Source organism: Pogoniulus pusillus, chromosome Z, assembly GCF_015220805.1.
Source record: "Pogoniulus pusillus isolate bPogPus1 chromosome Z, bPogPus1.pri, whole genome shotgun sequence".
Classification (NCBI taxonomy): domain Eukaryota; kingdom Metazoa; phylum Chordata; class Aves; order Piciformes; family Lybiidae; genus Pogoniulus; species Pogoniulus pusillus.
The window spans coordinates 7,103,102-7,125,910 of NC_087309.1; positions in this window are offsets into that span (position 1 = coordinate 7,103,102).

Sequence of the window (22,809 nt, forward strand, 5' to 3'; positions counted from 1 at the left end):
AGCTGCTCTTTACCTGCTTAGCCACTCTTATTGTGATTTTTTTTTCTTTTTGTATTTACTTGACATTTTCTTTGATGTCTTCTGATGAAAGGTGCAGTTCTAGATCCATTGTTAGGCAGTTTTGAGATATGTCTGACTCCTCCTTTACAGCTTGCCTTTCTCCTTTGCAAAGTCGAATAAAAGAATTCAATTCTTCTTTAGCCTTCTCCAGAGAGATACGTTGTGAAAAGCTAGTCTCCTCAGTCTTTCCTTAAAACAATTTCAGCTCTTAATCATTTCAGTGGCCCTTTGTTGTACTTTCAGTGTTTTGTTCTTATCTGTCAGTATCTGCTGGGAAAATTGAAAGGTATGCCAGGTGTGGACAAAAGAATGTTACCTGAGGGGAAATAATCACTTCCCTTGATCTGCCAGCTGGATCCTTGTTAATGCCACTCAGTATGTAGTGCCTTTCAAGGATCCTCTGATTCCTATGCCCGTCAAGGATGATTCTATGATCCAGTGACAGACTGCTGTTTTATCCTTAACTCATTGTCCATGGAACATCCCGGGATTCTTTCCTGCAAAGCTGCTTTCCATACAAATGGCCCCTAGAATGCACTACTGTCTAGCATGGTTTGTGTTAAGGATAGGTAGGACTTATCAGAACCCACCTGGAGTAGTGTGTGTAGTTCTGGAGCCTCCAACACAAGAAGGACATGGAACTGTTTGAGCCAGTCCAGAGGAGGCCACCAAGATGCTCAGAGGGCTGCAGCAGCTCTGTTATGAGGGCAGGCTACAAGAGTTGGGGCTCTGCAGCCTGCAGAAGAGAAGGCTTTGAGACTTTATATTATTAGCCTTCCAGTATCTGAAGGGAACCTACAGAAGGGCTGGGGACAGACTATTGACAAGGTCTTGTAATGACAAGATAAGAGTAATGGGTTTAAACTGGTAAATGGGAGATTTAAACTGGCTATTAGGAAGAAGTTCTTTGCAGTGAGGGTGGAGAGACACTGGCACAGGTTGCCCAGGGAGGCTGTGCATGTTCCCTCCCTGAAGGTGTTCAAGTCCAGGTTGGATGAGGCCTGGAGTGATCTGTTCTAGAGCGACATGTCCATGCCTATGGTAGGGTGTTGGAACTGGATGATCCTTGAGGTCTCTTCCAACTTAAAGCATTCTGTGATACTATGACTTACTTGTTTAGGATGCCTTCTGTTCCTAGTTCCAAAAGGTTTACGGAGATCTTAACAAATATTGCACTCCTGTTAGTCCCTAAGCAAGACCAGTCACACGTGGTGGACCGAACTTCACACTCTTGAGTCTTCTGGTTCAGACAGTTTACTTTCCACCTCATAATCTGCTCATCTGCTCTCTACCTAATCAGTCTGACTGTAAGGATATTACTGAAAAAGATGTTAAAACCTTCCTAAATGCCAGGTAACTGACACCCTCTGTGCTTTTCCCTGCCTGCCCCTGCCTCTTGGCCACAGAATCTTCTGACTAAAGTCTGTCAGGCTAATCAGACATGATTTGTTTTTGGGAAGCCCATGCTGGCTCTTCCTACTCAATACCTTCTTACCCTTGCTTTGAATTAATTCCATTCATGTCTAAAATTTGGGATTTCTCTTGAAGGCTAAAGTTACATATTCCCCTGTGAGTAATTTATTTCACTCTCAGGCTCTTGTAAGTAGGAATCAGGCTTTCTGTGTGAGAAAACTCCGTGACACAGTTACACAGGCTGCTTCACCAGAGAGCAATAAGAGAGTCATGAGGCTGCTATTTTCTGGCCAAAAAGGATTTATTTTACTATGATGGAAATAAATACATAAGGTGAAGGGCATCTGAAAATCTGACTTAGAAAGCCATTTTGATATAATGCTGAAAATGTAAAAAGGGATGAAGCAGCTCTACCATCATCACTATAATTAACTATTCAGATTCACATGTATGCAAATTTTGCAAGCTGTAAAGCAAAGCATGAAGGCTCTGCTGAGGGAACTTCATATGAGCCTAAGAATCTGGGCAGGCTGGGGAAGCTCAGCCTTCACTCTGCTAACTGCTGTACAAAGTGCTCTTCCAAAAGCAGCCAGGCTCTGAACACATTAAAACTATCAGCAATGTAGATTGGCTGCAGGCCAAACCATTTCATCGCTCATTACCTTTAGTAAATCACTGAGATACATGCTAAGTAAATCTGTTGTAGTAAAAGATTTATGTGGAAGATGAAGGAGGCTAACAGGGCTAAATCCCCCCTAGTACAACTACCCATTATAATCTGTCATCACAGAGTGGAGAATCTCTGCAACTCCTTCCCTGATCAGCCCTGTCACCATGTACACACTTGTCTGGAATGTATCCCTGTGCATCTCTCTTGTCTTTTGTCATGAAGAAAACAGATGGCTTTTATTTGTCCATGCAAGTAACTTGCAGTCATTGATAATTTCACCTAGAGTACTGCATCCAGTTCTGGAGCCCCCATTGTAAGAGAGATGTGGATGTGCTGGAGTGTGTCCAGAGAAGGGCCACAAGAATGATCAGAGGGCTGGAGAAGCTCTGCTATGAGGACAGACTGAAAGAGTTGGGGCTGTTCAGTCTGGAGAAGAGGAGGCTCCCAGGTGACCTTCTTGTGCCCTTCCAGGATATGAAGGGGGCTTACAAGAAAGCAGAAAACCAGGGATTGACTTTTTAGGCTCTCAAGGAGTGAGAGGACTAAGGGGAATGGAACAAAGCTAGAGGTGGGGAGATTCAGCCTGGATGTAAGGAGGAAGTTGTTGAGCATGAGAGTGGTGAGAGGCTGAAATGGGATGCCCAGGGAGGTGCTTGAGGCCCCATCCCTGGAGGTGTTTAAGGCCAGAGTGGATGAGACTGTGGCCAGCCTGATCTAGGGTAGGGTGTCCCTGGGCATGTCAGGGGGGTTGGAACTAGTTGATCCTTGTGGTGCCTTCCAACCCTGACTGGTTCTATGATTCTATTTTGCTCTCTCCCTTACCAATTAAGATTTCCCATTGGAATGGGATGCCCAGGGAGGTGGTGGAGGCACCGTCCCTGGGGGTCTTCAAGAAAAGACTGGATGAGGCACTTAGTGCCATGGTCTAGTTGATTGGTTAGGGTTGGGTGATAGGTTGGACTGGATGATCTTGGAGGTCTCTTCCAACCTGGTTGATTCTATGATTCTATGATTCTAAGCCTTATATTAAGAGCAGTACGTCTGATGGTTTGTATATTTTCATTTTCCCCACCTATATGAACATCTCACCTGCAATATGTCATATTCTGCAATGGAATTAATGGAATGCATAGCACAACTGAAGTGGTTTACAAGTGTAGAAGTTTCAGAATTTGCTGAGATTAACAGCTGAATGAAATAACAAAGATCTACCTGTAGATCTTGTGCAGCTTCGCATATTTTCACCCTTCCTCTAATTTGTTGTTCCATCTGCAGATCAAAAGAGCTCTAAAATTTTGAAGTTGAGGTGACTAATCTGTTTTGACACTTTGCTATGTGGTTGTATCTTGCTACTTGGCGGGCAGAAAACAGACACCCAAGCTTTTTGGAAAGCAAAAAGCTGCAGTCTGACAGAGGTTGAACAGAGAGAGCTGTCAAACACTGTTACTTTACTGATAAGGAACATATGAATAAATATGTTGTTTCTTATTATTAGAGAAGAATTCTTGTGACAGGAGACATGAAACTGTAGTATTTTACCCAAAGAGGGTGTTTTATCTCTGTGTATTTGACATTGCATGAAACTCTAAAGCTCCACTTGATGGTGTGGTCTAAGAAAGTCAGTTGAGAAGGGCTTGGATTTATTGAAATTATTTATCCTGTCAGTTATTTTGGATACATTTATTATCCTCTGATAGATCCAAGGTATAGTTTATAAACACCTTGCATTGCCAGAATATATGTGAATTCAGTGCTGCATACAGTTAGGGATTTAAAAATACCACACAGGAATGAAGTGGACCTGACAGGGTGGAGTCTCCTTCCCTAATCAGTGGGACACAGTCTCAAGTTGTGCCAGGGTAGGTCTAGGCTGGATGTTAGGAGGAAGTTCTTCACAGAGAGAGTGATTGGCATTGGAATGGGCTGCCCAGGGAGGTGGTGGAGGCACCGTCCCTTGAGGTGTTCAAGCAAATCCTGGCTGAGGCACTTAGTGCCATGGTCTAGTTGACTGGCTAGGGCTGGGCGCTAGGTTGGCCTGGATGATCTTGGAGGTCTCTTCCAACCTGGATGATTCTGTGATTCTATGATTCTATGAATTGAGACAAATGGGCTTAAATCTCTTCAGGCTAAGAAGGCATTCAGTTTAGGCTTCTCAGCTCCCCAGGTGCTGTTGAGAACTCAGCTATCATCCAAAACAGGGCCTATATCTAACTACCTTTAAGCAAAATATCACATTCTATTTAGTCTTTTGAATCAGATTAAGAATATCAGCATCATCCTTCCCTGGTAAGGTAGCAAAGTGGATTGTGAAATGGTTGAAGGAAGGAAGTCAGAGAGTTTGTGGTCATTTCAACAGAGTATAGCTGGAGGCCTGTAGCTAGTGAGGTCCCTCAGGGGTCTGTGCTGGGACCACTGATATTCAGTATATTCAACAATGACCTGGATGAGGGCACAGAGTGCTCTGTCAGCAAATTTGCTGATGACACAAACTGACTGCAGTGGTTGCCACACCAGAAAGTAGACTTGGACAGGCTGAGAGTTGGGCAGGGAGAAACTTCATGAAATTATACAAGACCAAGTGTAGAGCCTGACATCTGTGAAAGAACAACCCCAGGGATCAGTATAGGTTGAGGGATGATCTGCTGGAGAGCAGACAAACCTGGGGAAAAGGACCTAGGGGTCCTGGTGGGCAACAGGATGACCATGAGCCAGAAATGTGCTCTTGTGGCTAAGAAGGCCAGTGCCATCCTGGGGTGTGTTAAAAGAGCTGTGGTGAGTAGGCTGAGTGAGGTTCTTTGCCCCCTCTGCTCTTGATGAGGCTGCATTTGGATTATTGTGGCCAGTTACAGGCCCCTTGGCTCAAGAAGCACAGAGATCTGCTTGAAAGAGTCAAGTGCAGAGCCACAAAGATGAATGGAGTGAAGGTTCCACAGAAACATAAGGAAAAAACTTTTTCACTGTGTGAGTGACAGACCACTGTAACAGGCTGCCCAAAGAAGTTGTGAAGTCTGCTTCATAAGAGACGTTCAAGAACCTGCCTAGATGTGTTCCTGCATGACCTGCTGCAGGTGGTCCTGGCTGGCATGGAAGTTGACCAAGATGATTTTTCCAGCCTCCAACAATCTGTGTGATTCTGGGATTCTGTGATTCACATGAAAAAGTTAGGATTGTAGTCCATGTGCAAAGAGTCTTAGGCTGAAGAGGGTAGGATGCAGCACTGGGCATACTCTTGTGCTCAGCAGTTTCTGCTGCCAGCCCTGACAGAGCCCTGCCTGGCATGCAAGACTTTGCATCATGCTTCTCCACAGCACCTAATGTCCTCACATAGCTGCTGGTCAACACACTTAAAAGCTAACCCACTTTTTTTCTTCTCTTCTACACAGTTGGACAGGCCTTTATGACCTCTAAGAATATTAATTGTTCCATCCAGTAAATTGTTGGGTTTGTGAGAAGGTTAAGGAGTTTTAATTATAAATCAAAATTACCACAGATTAAGAGAGAGGGATGAGGAGGCTTTGATGATTCTTGTGCTTGCTTCATACATACGGATAATCCTGAATCAGCAGCTGGTGGTGTTGAAGGCTCATTTGCATAAACTTCAATATATTAAATATCCATTCTTGTGATTTTTCCAAAGGTTATCTGCCCAACTCGAGAAGTTTGACTGCTGGTTTTGCCTTTTGCAAAGCTCTTTGCTCTTTGCCCATTAAGAGACATGTCCATTGGTTTTGTGGGCATGTCCACACAGAGATTCCAGCAGCCTTCATTTTAATGCTAGCCAGTCAAAACCAACTGAAAACCTGAGACTTCCCTCACTGAAAGCCAGGTGCTGTAGTTATGCTACACATTACCCAACGTGATGACAGTGTTTTTTAATATTGTGACTGTGGATCCAAAGTGATGAGTAACAACTACTGCAGCAGGATGACACTCCTTGTAGCATGAATTTTAAATCTGAGAATATTAAATACATACTTCTGTTACATTTTCCCTTGTAATCATTGTGTAAACACAAAGCAGGAGACTATTGTCCAAATATGCTTATAATAATTTCTCCAGGCAAGCAGTGCTGTTGTGTTATACAACTATAAATTAAACACTGCAACTCTTAACCAGTGTTACCCTGAAACAGAGTTGTGGCACTCAAAAAAGTTGAATATAAAGGAGAAAGAACATTTTCAGGTGTCAAGGAACTGCCTGGTATAACTTAGTTTTCTTTTGGTGTTTGGTGGAAAAATGCTGTGTATATGGCCATAAATGGACTGTTGAGAATGCTCCCATTTGTAGCAAATGCAGCTGCAGCTGATACTGCCATTTTGTCAGCCATGCACAGCTGTAGTATCCCATCTCCCAAGTCATAAAATGACTTGCACATCATGGGATTATTTTGAGAAGATAATTTTCTGCTATTATCTGCTTGTTTCTGACCCATGACATCATGAGATTGGCTCCAGCTGCAGACAAAAATGGTGCTGTCTACAGGTAAGACATGTGCAGTTTGACAGCAGTGGAGTTTCGTATGGAGACAGGGGCTAGATTAAGTGACAATGATTGAAGTACTTGTACTTGTGCCAATTCACTGATTAAGACAACCACAGGCTGTAAACAAAGTCATTCTTTTTCCTGACAATGCAAAATAATGTCAAGTTTGCAGTCTGGGAATGATTTTAGTTGGTTTGGTCAGTGAAAAATGGTAGACACAAATCCTGGAGAAGACAGAATGATAAGAAAGAATAAGGAGAGAGACAGCCAGTCTGACTAACAGACACACATAGAGATTTGAACCTATTATAAGTGTTAGAAGCACTGAATTTAGGAGCAAATAAAGGGTGAGAGAAAGGAAGAGAGCAGGATACATTGTATATGAAGCCATGTACTGACAGAAGTGTGGATAACTCAGTCAAGTAGATGACTCAGGTACTGAGAATTCTGACACTGCCTCTTCACCACGATCCTGGGCAAGTCCCAGCTTTTCTTTGGGTCATTTCCCACCTCTGACTAAGCAGATTGACCTCCCAACACACTTAATAGATTCATATTTACATATACCGGCCTCATATTTCACAAAATGCTTCGTTATGTACATCTGTAAATGTTTGTTTTATTTGAAGAGATGCCAAAATACCAGCTTCTATAATTTCAACCTGGAAACACCAAGCCCAGAAGGAAGTGAAAGGGAATCAACCAAATAAATGTCACTGTCAAAACTAGCTACAGGACTTTTACTCCTGGTTGAAAGTACTGATCTTGTTTTCAAATACATTGAGCATCACTTTCCTGCTCTGAATTGATGTCCCTGAGGCACACAACACCGCTGTAAATCAGGACACATATTCTCCTTTCTGGGATGTTAACAGGTTGTTAAACCTCACTGTGTAATCTCAGATCACAGGATGTCAGGGGTTGGAATGGACTCATCGAGTCCAACCCTAGATCAGCCAAGTGTTCTACTCGAACTAGTAATCTCCCCTCAACACTGAAGATAATACTCCTTTCTGGGTTTTGGCTGACTTTCCTATCTTCTGATGACCAACCACAAACTAAATTTTATTTTCCAAATAATGATTTCTCCTGTGATGGTTATTTCACTTTCATACATTGCCACTGGACCTCTAAATCTCCCTGGATGTCTGAGAAAATAATGATCCCAGCAGCAACCCCAGCCTATGCATGACCAATCTCCCTTCAGGTAGTTGTAGACAGCAATGAGGTCTGCCCTGAGCCTCCTCTTCTGCAGGCTGCACACCCCCAGCTCCCTCAGCCTCTCCTCACAGGGCTGTGCTCCAGGCACCTCACCAGCTTTGTCGCCCTTCTCTGGACATGTTCCAGCACCTCTACACCTCTCTTGAATCGAGGAGCCCAGAACTGGACACAAAAGGGCAATCCCATGTCCATTCTCTTCCTATAACACACACTTAAGATGGAAACAAAACTCTTGTTCTCTCTAGCTGTTTACCTATGTCATATGTCTTGTAAATTTTGGGCCATGGTTTCTGGCATGTGGCTATGCCTGGCACATGCCTGTTCAGAGGCTTGTGAAGTCACAGAGTGATGAACTAGATTATAGACATCTTCCAGTTTTCCACTCTAAGAGCTCTGATTCAGCTCTTTTTTTTCTTTTTTTTGTTTTTTTTTTTTTTTTTTTTTTTTTAAGGGTGCATACCACATCCTAAGTAATACAAATTAATAAATCCCTGGCTTTCCAGACTTAACCAAACTACACACAGAGAATTCCCAAACCAGGGCAGGATCCAGGATCCCACTGACACCTGAATTCACTACTGTTGCTTAAGTAAGAGCAAGCAAGTGACAGGCTCTAAGGATCACAGGATGTTAGGAGTTGGAAGTGACCTCCAGAGATCATTGAGTCCAACCCCTCTGCCAGAGCAGGATCAGAGAATCCAGCTCAGGTCACACAGGAATGCATCCAGAAGGTACTTGAAAACCTGTGAAAAAGAGGACTCCACAACCTCTCTGGGCAGTCTGTTCCAGTGCTCTGTCACTCTTGCAGTAAAGAATGCTCCCTCATGGTAAGGTGAAACTTTCTGCACTGTAGTTTACATCCATTACCTGTTGTCCTATCCCAAGACACAACTGAGAAGAGTTTGTCCCCTCCCTCTTGACCCCCAGCCCTCAGATATTTATAAACATAGGTTGAATCCCCTCTAAGTCTTCTCTTCCCCAGACCAAACAGCTCCAAATCTCTCAGCTTCTCCTCATAGGGCAGTGCTCCATCCCCTTCAGCATCTTCCTAGCCTTTTGTTGGGCTCTTTGAAGTAGATCCCTGTTCCTCATGAACTGGGGAGCCTGAAACTGAGCACCATATTCCAGGTGAGGTCTCATCAGGGTAGGTGACCTTGAGGAAAGAGAGGCTACATCAAGCACACTTAAAAAAAAAGAGTCCATGGAGTAAGCTCAGACTGTAATAGGTTAGTGTACTTCTCAGTTATCTGAAGAGCAGAGCAAATGACTGTATTCCCAGAAACTAAGTTCACATAGTAATATGAACACCATCACAGAGATGACTAAGTGCTATCTCAGTGTGTGAACACTCAAAGGCAGTGATTCCCAAATAGACCACTGGGGAAAAAGGATATCAGAAAGGAGACAACTTGGCAAAATAAGAAAGCATATAAAGCAGTAAACTGATACATCTGAGTCAATGAAACACTGAATGCAGCTGACTACCATGCCCAAGGGACTGACAGGAGTCTGGACAGTTATGGTGACTCATTCTGTGTATGTTGAGAATTGACTTAAATGGAGATCCAAGAATGTTAACATATCCCTGTGCTTTTCATTTTTTTTCTCATTGTCTGCTGACTTTTTTTAGCACTGTATGAACTTCTGAGTGCCAGATGCTCAAGGCAATAGCAGCTGGGCTTCTCTCTCTGCAAATTTTTTTCCTCATTCAGTATACTTCCCAATTTACATGGATGTCAGTATACCCAAAGTTAACACACACTAAAATGTTGGACTGTCAAATAATTTGAGGTATCACAGAGTAAAAAAGCCATTGAACTTGTCATAACATAAATTTTAAAGACAAATGAGGCTTGTTTTCTTTCCAGTTTGACACATACCTGACTTTTTGTGCAGATAGCCTTAGATTTGATGACAATGAATAAGTGCTAATTCTTGGAAAGCTTCAACTGGAACATTTTTTTCTAAGAGTCAGAAACTAATTCACTTTTTTTTTTTTTTTTTTTTTTTTTTTTTTTTTTTTTCAATCAACTCATTTAACTTCCTGGATTTACACAGATTAATCTAAAATCAAGAAGTACTTGGAATTTTTGGCCAACTTTTGAACTGAAATTTGCATTTGTTTAGTCAGTACCACATTCACATCATTCACAAAATCATACAATCACAGAACTTTAGAGTTTGGAAGGGACTTCCAGAGATCATCAAGTCCAACACCCCTGCCAAGGCAGGATCCCCTAGGAGAGTTTGCACAGAAATTGGTGGCCTTGTATGAACAGGTCACAACATGAATAGGTGAGGCAAGCAACTGATGTCATTTACCTGGACCTGAGCAAGACCTTTGGCACTGTCGTGCACCACATCCTGGTCTCCAAGCTGGTGACACCTGGGTTTGATGGATGGAGCACGAGATGGATAAAGGACTGCCTTGATGGCAGCACCCAAAGAGTGGCTGTCAATGGGTCCATGTCCAAGTGGAGACCAGTGACAAGTGGGGTCCTTCAGGGATCAGTCCTGGGACCAGTCTTGTTCAACACCTTTGTGGGTGCCATGGACAGAGGCATTGAGTGCACCCTCAGCAAGCTTGCTGACGACACCAAGCTGTGTGGTGCAGCAGACAGGCTGGAGGGAAGGGATCCATCCAGAAGGAACTGGACAGGCTGCAGAGGTGGCCACAAGCCAAACTCAGGAGCTTCAACAAGACCAAATGCAGGGTCCTGCATCTGGGTAAAGGCAATCCCAAGAACAAATCCAGACTGGGCAGTGAGTGGCTGGAGAGCAGCCCTGAGGAGAGGGACTTGAGGGTGCTGGTGGATGAGAAGCTCAACATGAGCCAACAGTGTGCACTTGCAGCCTGGAGGGCCAACCAGATCCTGGGCTGCATCAGGAGAAGTGTGGCCAGCAGGTCAAGGGAGGCGATTCTCCACCTCTGCTCTGCTCTGCTCTGTTGAGACCCCAGTTACATCCAGTTCTGGAGCCCCTACTACAAGAGGGATGTGGATGTGCTGGAGCGTTGTTGCAGAGAGTAGGAATTAATATGTGGCCGAGTCGGGAATTTATCAAAAATAGTTATTTTTTATTTTCCCAAAAACCTGCCCCCACAACTATATATACAAAGATTAATTTAGTTTAATAAGCAGATTCAGTTGCATGAGAATTAACCTACAAGGATACCATCAATAATCTGACTATTTTGGAAATCAGAAGTTGGAAAAGGACTCAGCTATTAATTAATAGCAGTTTCTTACTAAATTAAGCTAAGCCAAATAACTCACTCCGGCTGACTCGTGCGGTCTGTGTTCTTCTTCTTTTCCAGTGGCTGCAGGTGAATCGTTAAGAGGTCGTTAAGGGTCGTTAGGCACACAAAGGTGTCAATAGGAAAGCAAATCCCTGAAGGTCTCTGCAGTCCAGGCACAGGGGAGTGTGTGAGCTCAGGCAGACACATACGTCCAGGCACAGGCAAACTCCAAAGCGGGAACCCCAAAGGCAGGAAGACCCCCAATAGTTATAACCTTCGCTAGACAAAGGGCAGAGTTACCACACCTTAGGCGCAAAAGCGCACGGCCAATCCCAGCCTGGCTCCAGCGCGGGAACTCACGGGGCAGTCCTCCCCCCCTTCACGGCTGCAGGGCAGGCAAGGGGGGAGGGAAACCAGGCAGCTTTTCCCCTTTCCCCCCGAAGTCCCGGGCAGGAGAGGCATTTAGGGGTACAGGACTCCAGGACAAGTGTGTCCAGTGAAGGGCCACTGGGATGCTCAGAGGGATGGAGCAGATCTTCTATGAGGGAAGGCTGAAAGAGTTGGGGCTGTTGAGTCTGGAGAAGAGGAGGCTCCCAGGTGACCTTCTTGTGGCCTTCCATAAGGTGCCTACAAAAAGTGGCCTACAAAAAGTGGCCTACAAAAGTGCTGGGGAGGGACTTTTCAGGCTATCAGGGAATGATAGGATTAGGGGGAATGGAGTAAAACTGGAGGTAGAAAGATTTCAGCCTGGCCATGAGGAGGAAGCTGTTCAGCATGAGAGTGGCGAGAGCCCAGAGAGGGTTGCCCAAGGAGGTGGTTGAGGCTCTGTCCCTGGCGGTGTTTAAGGCTGGGCTGGATGGAGCTCTGTCCAGCCTGCTTTAGGGTAGGGAGTCCCTGTCCATGTCAGGGAGATTGGAACTAGATCATCCTTGTGGTATCTTCCAACTGTGTCCTCAGTCTGTCCTCCTTTCCAGAATCCCACCTGCTTTGGGTACTGACTGATCTATAATTTTGTGAGTAAACACTTAAAAGCCTCTTCCAGTACAACATTTGGGTTTGCCACTGTAAGAAATAAGTGCTCAGGTTTTGCCTCTGCCCTGCCTGTATAAATTTCCAACCTGTGAGTTTTTGAACCTGTGAATAAGTTTCTGGCAAGTTTCAATGTTAATAAGCAGTTTTCATAGCTATTACCAATCATTGCCTGGATATCAAAATTAATGCAGATTATTAATTTTGCATTATCCTTCACTCATGATGAGTAGACTACTGCACATCAAGTAATTTTGAAAATTCAAGAATTTAGGAATCAACTCTGATGTTCTTTCTGTCTCAAAATATGTAATTTTAACTAAGAGAGATGTGCTGAACTCTTTGGCATAAAGAAAAAAAAACCAACATGAGGCAATACAACAAAACATTTCTTCTTACACTCAGCTTGCAGCGGATCTGAGCAGAACTATGGAAAACAAAAGAGACCAATACCACAAAACAACAAAAAGGTGAAATCCTACATGGGAAAAGAAAAGGTTAGAAGCTGAAAAGTAGAACTCTCCTGAACTCTCCAAGTAATCACTGAATCCCATTTTGTGGGAATGCAGAGTGCAGAAGGGCTGTGGGAGTGGAATGAAGAAGGATAAATAAGAAAGTGTGATGGTTTGGGTGTTCCCTGCCCTCTCACACTTTATAAATCACCCAGACTAGACTCAGCTGGCTCTGGAAATTTGAATGCAGCTTATATTTACAGCTAGCACAATATACAAGCAGATATTTACAGTATATACAGTTATAGACAGAAATAGACAAGGTAAAAGGTAATACAGAAACACAACAGCCCTCCTAGAAACCTGAGTCCCCAGGAGGGGCTCACAACCACCCCTGCACCTTCCCTCCTATGCCTCTCAACCTTACCCCAGTCCCAAGGAAGAATGGAGGTTCGGCCAGGGGGTTAAGAAGCAAAGTGGGTTAGCCCAAAATGGAGGGTGAGGTTAGAGAGATGCAGCTCAGCCAGCAGCCTGAGTGGGAGTGGTGCCGAGAGTGTCATCTATGTTTTGACTTATGTTTTTATACATCTCAGCAAGCCTATGAGCAAAGTAGACATCACCCTTGTTTTCCTTTCACAGGCTGTAATCTAGTTCTTCTCATCAAAACATTCTTGATAGCTTCAAACTAGCACACAAGCTTCCCACCAGCTGCAGGCTACCTTATCTCAGAAGTGATAGACAATGGACACCTCATTAACGAGAATAACAAGGCGTGGTTTATGCTGATGTAGTGCTTGTCCTTGACTAATTCTGCTAATGGGTAGACATGTGCTCTACTGGCTGAGTGTATATATTTCGGCTGTAACACAATATTATGTCTCTGGCATAATGCACACTGAATTGCCTGGAGTCCTGCATGGCAAGGCCTTGGTCACACTGGTCTGCAGGCCTTTTGAGCCCTGGCTCAAGCCATGGCCCACAGCAAGCAATTATAACAAGCAGCACAGTTTGTAACACTAGTTCATTAAAGAGTTGCAAAGATTTAATGTTTCTTAGGCAAAGCATTAATATTACTAAAGCTAGAGGCAAAATCAAGTGATTGGTTAGTGAAATACTGCAGCCAGAAAACAGGGGGAAATTTTGCACACTGAAAACTGATTTAAATGCTGTCCAATGTTTCCAAAACCAAAATCCAAACACATGAGTTGTGTGAAGTGGCCATGTGGTGCTCAGCTGCAGCTGGACTTCAAACTAAGACACTCCCTCCTCTCCTCCCCCTGCAAGATGAAGAAAGAGAAGACAGATTAGAATTGATAGAAGGGTGGAAGTTGTCTAACTATAACAAACCAAATCTGATGACTGAATATTTTCAGTGGATTGCTCCAGAATGCTTTTCAGTTCTGGCCAATCAGACAATGAAAATGTCAGCTTTGTGCTGGGTTAGAAACTGGCTGGAGGGCCGGACCCAGAGAGTGGTGGTGAATGGTGCCACATGCAGCTGGCGGCCAGTCACTAGTGGTGTCCCTCAGGGATCAGTGCTGGGCCCCATCCTCTTTAACATCTTCATAGATGATCTGGATGAGGGCATGGAGTCAGTCATCAGCAAGTGTGCAGATGACACTAAGCTGGGGGCAGATGTGACTGAGTTGGAAGGCAGAAGGGCTCTGCAGCGGGACCTTGACCACCTGGACAGATGGGCAGAGGCCAATGGGATGGGGTTCAATAGCTCCAAGTGCAGAGTGCTGCACTTTGGCCACAACAACCCCATGCAGAGATATAGGCTGGGGTCGGAGTGGCTGGAGAGCAGCCAGACAGAAAGGGATCTGGGGGTACTGATTGATACCCGCCTGAACATGAGCCAGCAGTGTGCCCAGGTGGCCAAGAGAGCCAGTGGCATCCTGGCCTGCATCAGGAATGGTGTGGTCAGCAGGAGCAGGGAGGTCATTCTGCCCCTGTACTCTGCACTGGTCAGACCACATCTCGAGTACTGCGTTCAGTTCTGGGCCCCCCAGTTTAGGAAGGACACTGAGATGCTTGAATGTGTCCAGAGAAGGGCGTTGAGGCTGGTGAGAGGCCTCGAGCACAAGCCCTACGAGGTGAGGCTGAGGGAGCTGGGGTTGTTTAGCCTGGAGAAGAGGAGGCTCAGGGGTGACCTTATTACTGTCTACAACTACCTGAGGGGTGGTTGTGGCCAGGAGGAGGTTGCTCTCTTCTCTCAGGTGGCCAGCACCAGAACAAGAGGACACAGCCTCAGGCTGCACCAGGGGAAATTTAGGCTCGAGGTGAGGAGAAAATTCTTCACTGAGAGAGTCATTGGGCACTGGAATGGGCTGCCTGGGGAGGTGGTGGAGTCGTCATCCCTGGGGCAGTTCAAGGCAAGGTTGGATGTGGCACTTGGTGCCATGGTCTAGCCTTGGGCACTGTGGTAAAGGGTTGGACTTGATGATCTGTGAGGTCTCTTCCAACCTTGGTGATACTGTGATACTGTGATACTGTGATACTGTGATACCTTCATGTTCCTATAAATGTCCATATGGTGTTATTCTTGTGTTGTCAGCTTTGAAAATCATCACAGGATCACAGGATGTCAGAGGTTGGAAGGGGTCTCCAGAGGTCTTTGAGTCCACACACCACACACTCCCCTCCGCCAGAGCAGGACCAGAGAATCTAGCTCAAGTTGTGCAGGAATGCATCTATATGGGTCTTGAAAGTCTCCAGAAAAGGAAACTCCACAACATCTCTGGGGAGCCTGTTCCAGTGCTCCATGACCCTTACAGTAAAGAAGTTCTTCCTCATGTGGAGGTAGAACTTCCTGTAGTGTGGTTTACACCCATTATCTCTTGTCCTTGTGTCCTATGCCAAGACATGACTGAGAAGAGTTTGTCCCCTCCCTCTTGACTCCCAGCCTTCAGATATTTCTCTTCCCCAGACCAAACAGCCCCAGGTCCCTCAGCCTCTCCTCACAGGGCAGTGCTTCAGCCTCTTCATCATCTTCTTAGCCCTCCCTTGGACTCTCTTCAGTAGATTCCTGTCCCTCCTGAACTGGGGACCCTAAAACTGAATGCAGTAGTTCAGGTGGAGTCTCAGCAGGGCAGACTAGAGAGGGAGGAGAGCTTTCCTGGATCTGCTGACCACAGTCCTTTTAATGCAGCTCAAGATCCCATTGGCCTTCTTGGACAGGTCACTTGCAGTGTGACAACTTTCCCCTCCTGATGTCTGTTCTACTTTCTTAAATGAGGCCTTTCATGAGTAGAAATACATTTCAATTTTCAAAATGACAGGTAGCAATCAGACTCCTGTAACCTTTTGTTTTGTAACATCTCTTATATATCAGGCTCTAACAGACCAAAAATAAACCATACTGTGAACTTCCTTGTCCTCATCCTTGATGTTGACAGGGTATTTTGCTGGAGTTTGTCATGGGGGGTTTGATGGTTGCTACTGTATCATTTATGATGGCAGTAAGAGATGTCATTTATGTATATGGTACTTTGCATTATTATCTTACTAATCTATTAGCTTAGTATAGACTACAATATTATCTAAGTGCCATAAAGATTAATGGAATGTCATTTCCTTACACTTTCTCATGCATGCTTATGGAAGAAAATTCCATCTTTTCAGAAGCACAGAAGCATCCTTTGATGAGTTAAACATGACTGAATCTAAGCAGACTACAGACCAAGAAATTATAATTTGCTAAAAGTTTTGTCCCTATTTGCTTCTATAATATACTATAGATCTTCTGCTTACAAGAAGATGAAAATTATTATATAGTAAATTATTACTTTCAATGACAACTGTAATATATTGCAGTCACAGTGCAAAGCAGGAGCTCCTCTATTGAATTGAATGGCAGTAAAATAAAACAGCAGGCACAGGAACCTTTATTATCTTGCATAATGGAAGCAGTGTAAAATCAGTCTACACAAGGACCAGGGATCCTTGGTCAAGGGTTTGTGGATGTGCTATCCTGTATGAAGCACCAGGGTGTCTTTGAAAAAAGTGGCAGTAGGCTGAAGATGAGCCAGCAGTGTGCCCTTGTAGCTAGGAGAGCCAATAGCATCCTGGCCTGGATCAGGAACAGTGTGGCCAGCAGGACAAGGGAGGTTATTCTGCCCCTGTACTCAACACTGGTCAGGCCACACCTTGAGTCCTGTGTCCAGTTCTGGGCTCCTCAATTCAAGAGAGATGTTGAGGTGCTGGAACGTGTCCAGAGAAGGGCAACAAAGCTGGTGAAAGGAACACAAACCCTATAAGGAGAGACTGAGGGAGCTGGGGGTGTTTAGGGTGGAGAAGAGGAGGCTCAGGGCAAACCTCATTGCTGTCTACAACTACATGAAGGGAGGCTGTAGCCAGGTGGGAGTTGGCCTCTTCTCCCAGGCAAGCAGCAACAGAAGAAGGGGACACAGTCTCAAGTTGTGCTGGGGGAAGTATAGGCTGGATGTTACCAGGAAGTTCTTCACAGGGAGAGTGATTGGCATTGGAATGGGCTGCCCAGGGAGGTGGTGGAGTCATCATCCCTGAAGGTCTCTAAGCAAAGCCTGGCTGAGATACTTAGTGCCATGGTATATTTTACTGTCTCAGCCTTTTCCCTGCTCATCAGCTTTAGCACTGCTCACTTCTGGTCCGGAGGATGACCACTTTACAGTAACACCATGTTCATTGACTTCTTTCCATACAATGCTTCAGGAATTTGTCATGGAGGCAGGGAATTAATGTGGGCAAGTCAGGAATTACAGAAAATACAATAATTTTATTTTTCTGGAACGTCACCCCCAAAACTATACACAAAATTAATTTAGTTCATTAACAGATTCAGGTCCATTTGGAATATCTTCCAAAAAAAGGATAATATAGATAAATGTTGGTATTTAGGAAGCCAGGAAATGAAAAAGGCTAAGCTATAAACACAGCTTTACCCCACTATCAATCAGGCCGAGCAGAAGATTAAGGGAAAAGCTTACTCATGAAGGTGAAATAGGTACTCAGCAATGATCTCTTGCTCGATTCCTCTGCAGGAGCAGCCTTCTGATGCTGCAGACAATATCCAATAATAGAGATCCACACCATAGAATCTTGAGACAAGTCACAGAGCCGCCAAACTTGGAAATGTCTTGAGCACTTCTTCCTGAGTGGAATGGTTGTGGAACGATGCTGCCTTCCCAACAGTGAAAGGCAAACAGTGCCAAAACTGCTAGGATCCCCCAGTCTGAGAGGCAGCCAGGAAGTTGGCTACTGATATGGTCTGAGAGGCAGCAGTCCAGATGCCGCTGTCTCTCTCTCTAAGGACCCCAGGGCTTGCCAAGCCTGCAGGTTTGCACAAAAGGCTGCAAAAGTGGGGAGAGCTGTCCAAAAGCAGAGACAGGATAAAACCAAGAGCCACAGAAGAGTAGGTGCCGGTGGAGCACCAATATGGTTAGATGGTCATAGTCCATTTTATTACCTTGATGCAGTAAGTTATATGCTTTCTTGCAAGAGGCGTGCTCAACTAAGATTGGTTACATATAGACGGTACAGGGTTACATGTAAGGCATGGATAGGGTAATATACCATAACAATATGAGGGTCAGCCTCTGGGGCTGGCTAACTCTGCCCACATGCAGCTGGCACTCCACCCCCTGCAGCTGCCTGTAGGGGGTGCTACCCAGGGCCTGGTATCTTAACTCCCAAGATGGACTCAAGGACACCTCCCAGCACAGATTGCTCATGTTTATCATTTCATGTCCTGTTAGCAAGAAACTCTCCAACAAGTAGGAACCGTCCAAAAGTGGAGAACTTAACCTTCACAGTGGCAGGGGATTCTCAAGATGGGAACTCTCAAGATGGGAACCTTTAAGACAGGAACCCTTGCTCTGTTTCTCCTTTTCCTAGACAAAGTGTCTGCTTAACATTTATACTGGGCACAAAAGAACAACCAACCACCAGCCTGATTCCAGTGCAGGCTTCCACATGGGTCAGCCCACATGCAGAAAGGCACCTTTTGCTGCCCCACTTCAAGCCTGCAGGGCAGGGGACGAAAGAAGATTCTCCCACCTTTCTTCTCCCATTCAAACCCATGGAGTGAGAGGAAGAAGAGAGGAATTTGGGGTACCCCGATCAGAATTTCTTGAGGAAATAAGCACGTCTTGTTCAGTGTGTGAATCTGCTGTCAATCCTTTAATCTGGGAGCACATACCTTGCTTAAAACTGACAAAAATAGTGTTGGAAGAGAATAGTTAACAGCTAAAATTGTAAGTTGTCATTCCATTAGGCATAGAAGAGTTGTGTTTACAGTGACACACCTCCAACCTAGCATGCTGTGTGGGATGAGAAGAAATTATATGCTTAGGTTACAGAAGGTTGCTGAAAGTGATTCTATGTGCCTCAAAATAAATTTCTAAGAAGAAAACAGATAGGATTTAACCTACTGAAGAACAATGTTTGGTAGCCCCTCTGATGTGTGGCAGCAAAATAAATACTGACGGCTTGCGCTGCATTTGTAAAACAAATACCTGTGATTTGTAAGGGGAGAAAAAGAAACCCAACACAGAATCCTGCAGCAATCCAAACTGGTAGATTATGGATCTTTTGTGACAGTATGAAAAATCTCTCCAGATCTCAGTGGTTACTTAATATTTATACAGCCGCGAGTGAGTGAATCTTGTGCTGGAAATAGTCCTGCTCAGAGCAGGATGTTGAACTAAATGTTCTTGGCAGCTCTCTGCCAACAGATATTTCTACAACTATGATATTTCTTTTTTGCTCTTCCAAAGGAGCTCAGAGCTGTGCCTTGCTGTTACACACTGGTTGTACCAGCTCTCCCAGCTGTGAAGAAGATAGCAAACCTTTACTTCCCTACCCCACAGCGGCATGGGGAGGAGGGGTGTATTTACACAGTGGTATGAAAATGTAAACTAGTTGTCACAGGGTTACTGCTGAGTAATAGCCTTTGCATTTTGGAGGGACTGTGCATGAGGAAAATGATTCGTCCCTTCCTTACTCTGCGCAGGGCCTTGAGGCAAGTATGGCTGAATTATTTCTTTGGTTGAGCAAAAAGTGATTTGCAGCTTTACAAGCTGTTTGGGCACTTCCTTCCAGCTACCCTAAGGCTAACCAGAGGATTACATGAAATAAAGTGGTCAGGATCCTGCTGTGCAGTGTGAAATGAAGGTGAAAAAGGGTCAATTTTTAAATTAATGTCTGCCACACACCCACTATGGGTTTTGGAGAGCTCCTTCAGGCCGTCTTTCCACATGTATTAGAAGCAGACTGGATAATGCAAGGGATATATAAACAACACTGACAGTGTGATAAATTTGTGAAGATTACTCAAGACTACTTGGAGCAAACAGAATTGAAGTGTTCCTATTCCCACAGGTCTCCAATAGGAAGGTGTGCCCTAGGTGATTTCAAGGGGACCACTGCAATCAGAGCTACACTGCTTGGTGGCATTAACTCATTTAATTCAGTTCAACTCTCTGTCCCAAGCAACTTGTAAGGGTGGTAGCATACTAAGACTACACCAGAAGATGAAGAACAAAGGTATGATGCTGAAAAAAGTATTTTCAAGTTTTCTGTTTAAAATCTTGGACTTCTTTTACAGAGTTCTGAGGACCTCAGAGTCCAGTTTGCTTCTAGCTTTTCAGAAAGAGCTAACAGGTCTTCAAAATGGCATATGCTGTAGCCTCACTTGTATGATCATCTGCAGATAAGTGTTTCCCCATGTTCAAGGCTCCAAAAGGAATACACAAGGTTTGGCACTTACAGGAAACTTCTAAACAAGAGAGTGGGCTGGGACAAATAGTTTTTTAAAAGCAAATCTCATTGTTTCCAACAAGGAAATGTAATGAACATTATGTGGAGGAAAGTTTAGTGCTAGGTATGAGGAAACATTGTTCTAATAAATTCCAGCCTTTAAACTCTTCTTGACTCTGCCACTTCTCATGATGGCTGTTTATTGCTTTTTAGACAAAAGGCCTAGATCAGGCCATAAATATGGTCCTGGAGTTTTCTAGATAGAAGCAGGTTTCTCAGCCTAATTCTGTTCTAATTCTCTCCTGAAGATTAACCACAAGGACAATTATTCCTCTGCACCACGATTTTCTGAGGAAATGTCTACATTTCTACCTGGGTTGCTAGAAGGGGAGAACATCAGCTTCACAGATAGAATGACTATAGCAATTTCTTCTTTCATTTCACTTCCTTTATTCTCTTTTATTTATATTGCAGCAGCACCCACAGGCCCTAAGTGGGAAGAAGTCTCCATGGCACTAGACATCGTACAAACACAGAGGAAGATACCAAAGAGCTCACAATCAAATAATGCAATGTTATGGTGCCTTTTCTTTAGCTACAGGAGAAGAAACTAAGGACCCAATTAGATTAAGGTCATGCTTACTCCAAATCTATGAAATTACATTTGCAGTCTCTTCCTGACGCTCTATCTCTTAGAAAGAACTTGCATTAAATAAACCATATTATGGATGGTGAGACAATGTCAGCTATGATAATTCAAGTGAAAGAAAAAAATCAATAAGAGAGCTCATCAAAACATGGCATTTAACTCTAACTTTGGATAAACTCAGTTATTTCCTCAATGTTTTCCACATATGAAGGTTGGTTTGTTGTTTGGGTGGGTTTTTTTATTGCTGGGGTTTCGTTTTGTTTTCATTACAGGTTTTCCTTACGTAGATAATACTTCAGAAAAATCAAGATGAACTGGCATCAGGTAAAGTGTGGTGAGCCTGTTCTTGGCTATGATGATGCAGAAATGGCAGTAAATATTTTGTCATGCCTGAGGGATAACATATTGGTAATATATAGACACACTTGGAGGACAAGAGGTCATCCAAAGAGACCTAGAAAATCACAAGAACCATCCCCTTGAAGTTCAGTAAAGGCCACATGCAGGGTCCTGCATCTGGGTTGGGGCAATCCTCAGTGTCAGTACATACTTCACAGAGTGTTATTTCCCATTGGAATGGGCTGCCCAGGGAAGTGATGGAGGCACCGTCCCTGGAGGTGTTCAAGAAGAGACTGGATGAGGCACTTGGTGCCATGGTCTGGTTGACTGGCTAGGGCTGGGTGCTAGGTTGGACTGGATGATCTTGGAGGTCTCTTCCAACCTGGATGATTCTATGATTCTATGACTTTATTCTTGGAATAGGGAGTACCCCTGCAGAGGAAGATTTGGGAATACTGATGGATAAAAAGCTGGACATGAGCTGTCAATACACAATGGTAATTGTAGTCCAGAAAACAGCCATACCTGGGCTACATCTAAAGAAGCACAGACAACAGATTGAGGGAGGTGATTATGTCCCTCTGCTCTAGTGAGACCTCACCTGTTACAGTGCATCCAGCTCTAGAGTCTCAGCACAAGGAAGGCATGGACTTTGGAATGGAAACAGAGGAGCACCACAGAATGTATCAGAACATTGGAGCACCTGATGTGTGAAGAGAGTCTGGGGAACTGATGTGCAGCCTGCAGAAGAGAAGGCTGCAGGGAGATCTTAGTACTTCAAGGTGGCCTTATCACAAAGGTGAAGACAGTCTTTAGAAGGACTCATTTGAATAGGACAAGGGGTAATGGTTTTAAATCAAAAGAGGGTAGATTTAGAGTAAATACAAGGGAAAAAAAGTTTCACAATGAGGATAGTGTATAGGTTGCCTCTTTGACCAAGAGACATAGTCAAAGATTCACCCCTGGAAACATTTCCTCAGGGCTCTGTGTTGAGACCTCTTCTGTTTAACATCTCTATTGCTGATCTTGATGAAGACATAGAGTATGCCAACAGTAAGCTTGCAGATGACACTAAGTTGGGTGGCAGTGTTGATCTGCATGAGGGTAGGGAGGCTCTACAGAGGGACTTGGATAGATTGGATGGATGGGCCAATGTTAATGGGATGAGTTTCAACAAGGCCAGGTGCCACGTCCTGCACTTGGGCCACAACAACCCCAAGCAGTGCTACAGGTTTGGGGTAATGTGGCTGGAGAGGTGCCTGGCAGAAAGGGATGAGGGGGTTGTAATAGACATGCAGATGAATATGAGCCACTAGAGTGCCCAGGTGGCAAAGCCAATGGCATCCTGGCTGGAATTAGCAATGCTGCAATAGAGAGGTGATTGCCCCCTTGGACTCTGCTCTGGTGAAGCTATGCCTCAAGTATTGTGTTCAGTTTTGGCCACCTCATTACGAGAGAGGTGTGGAGGTGCTGGAGTGAGTGCAGAGGAGGGCAAGAAGCCTGGGGAAGGGCCTGGAGC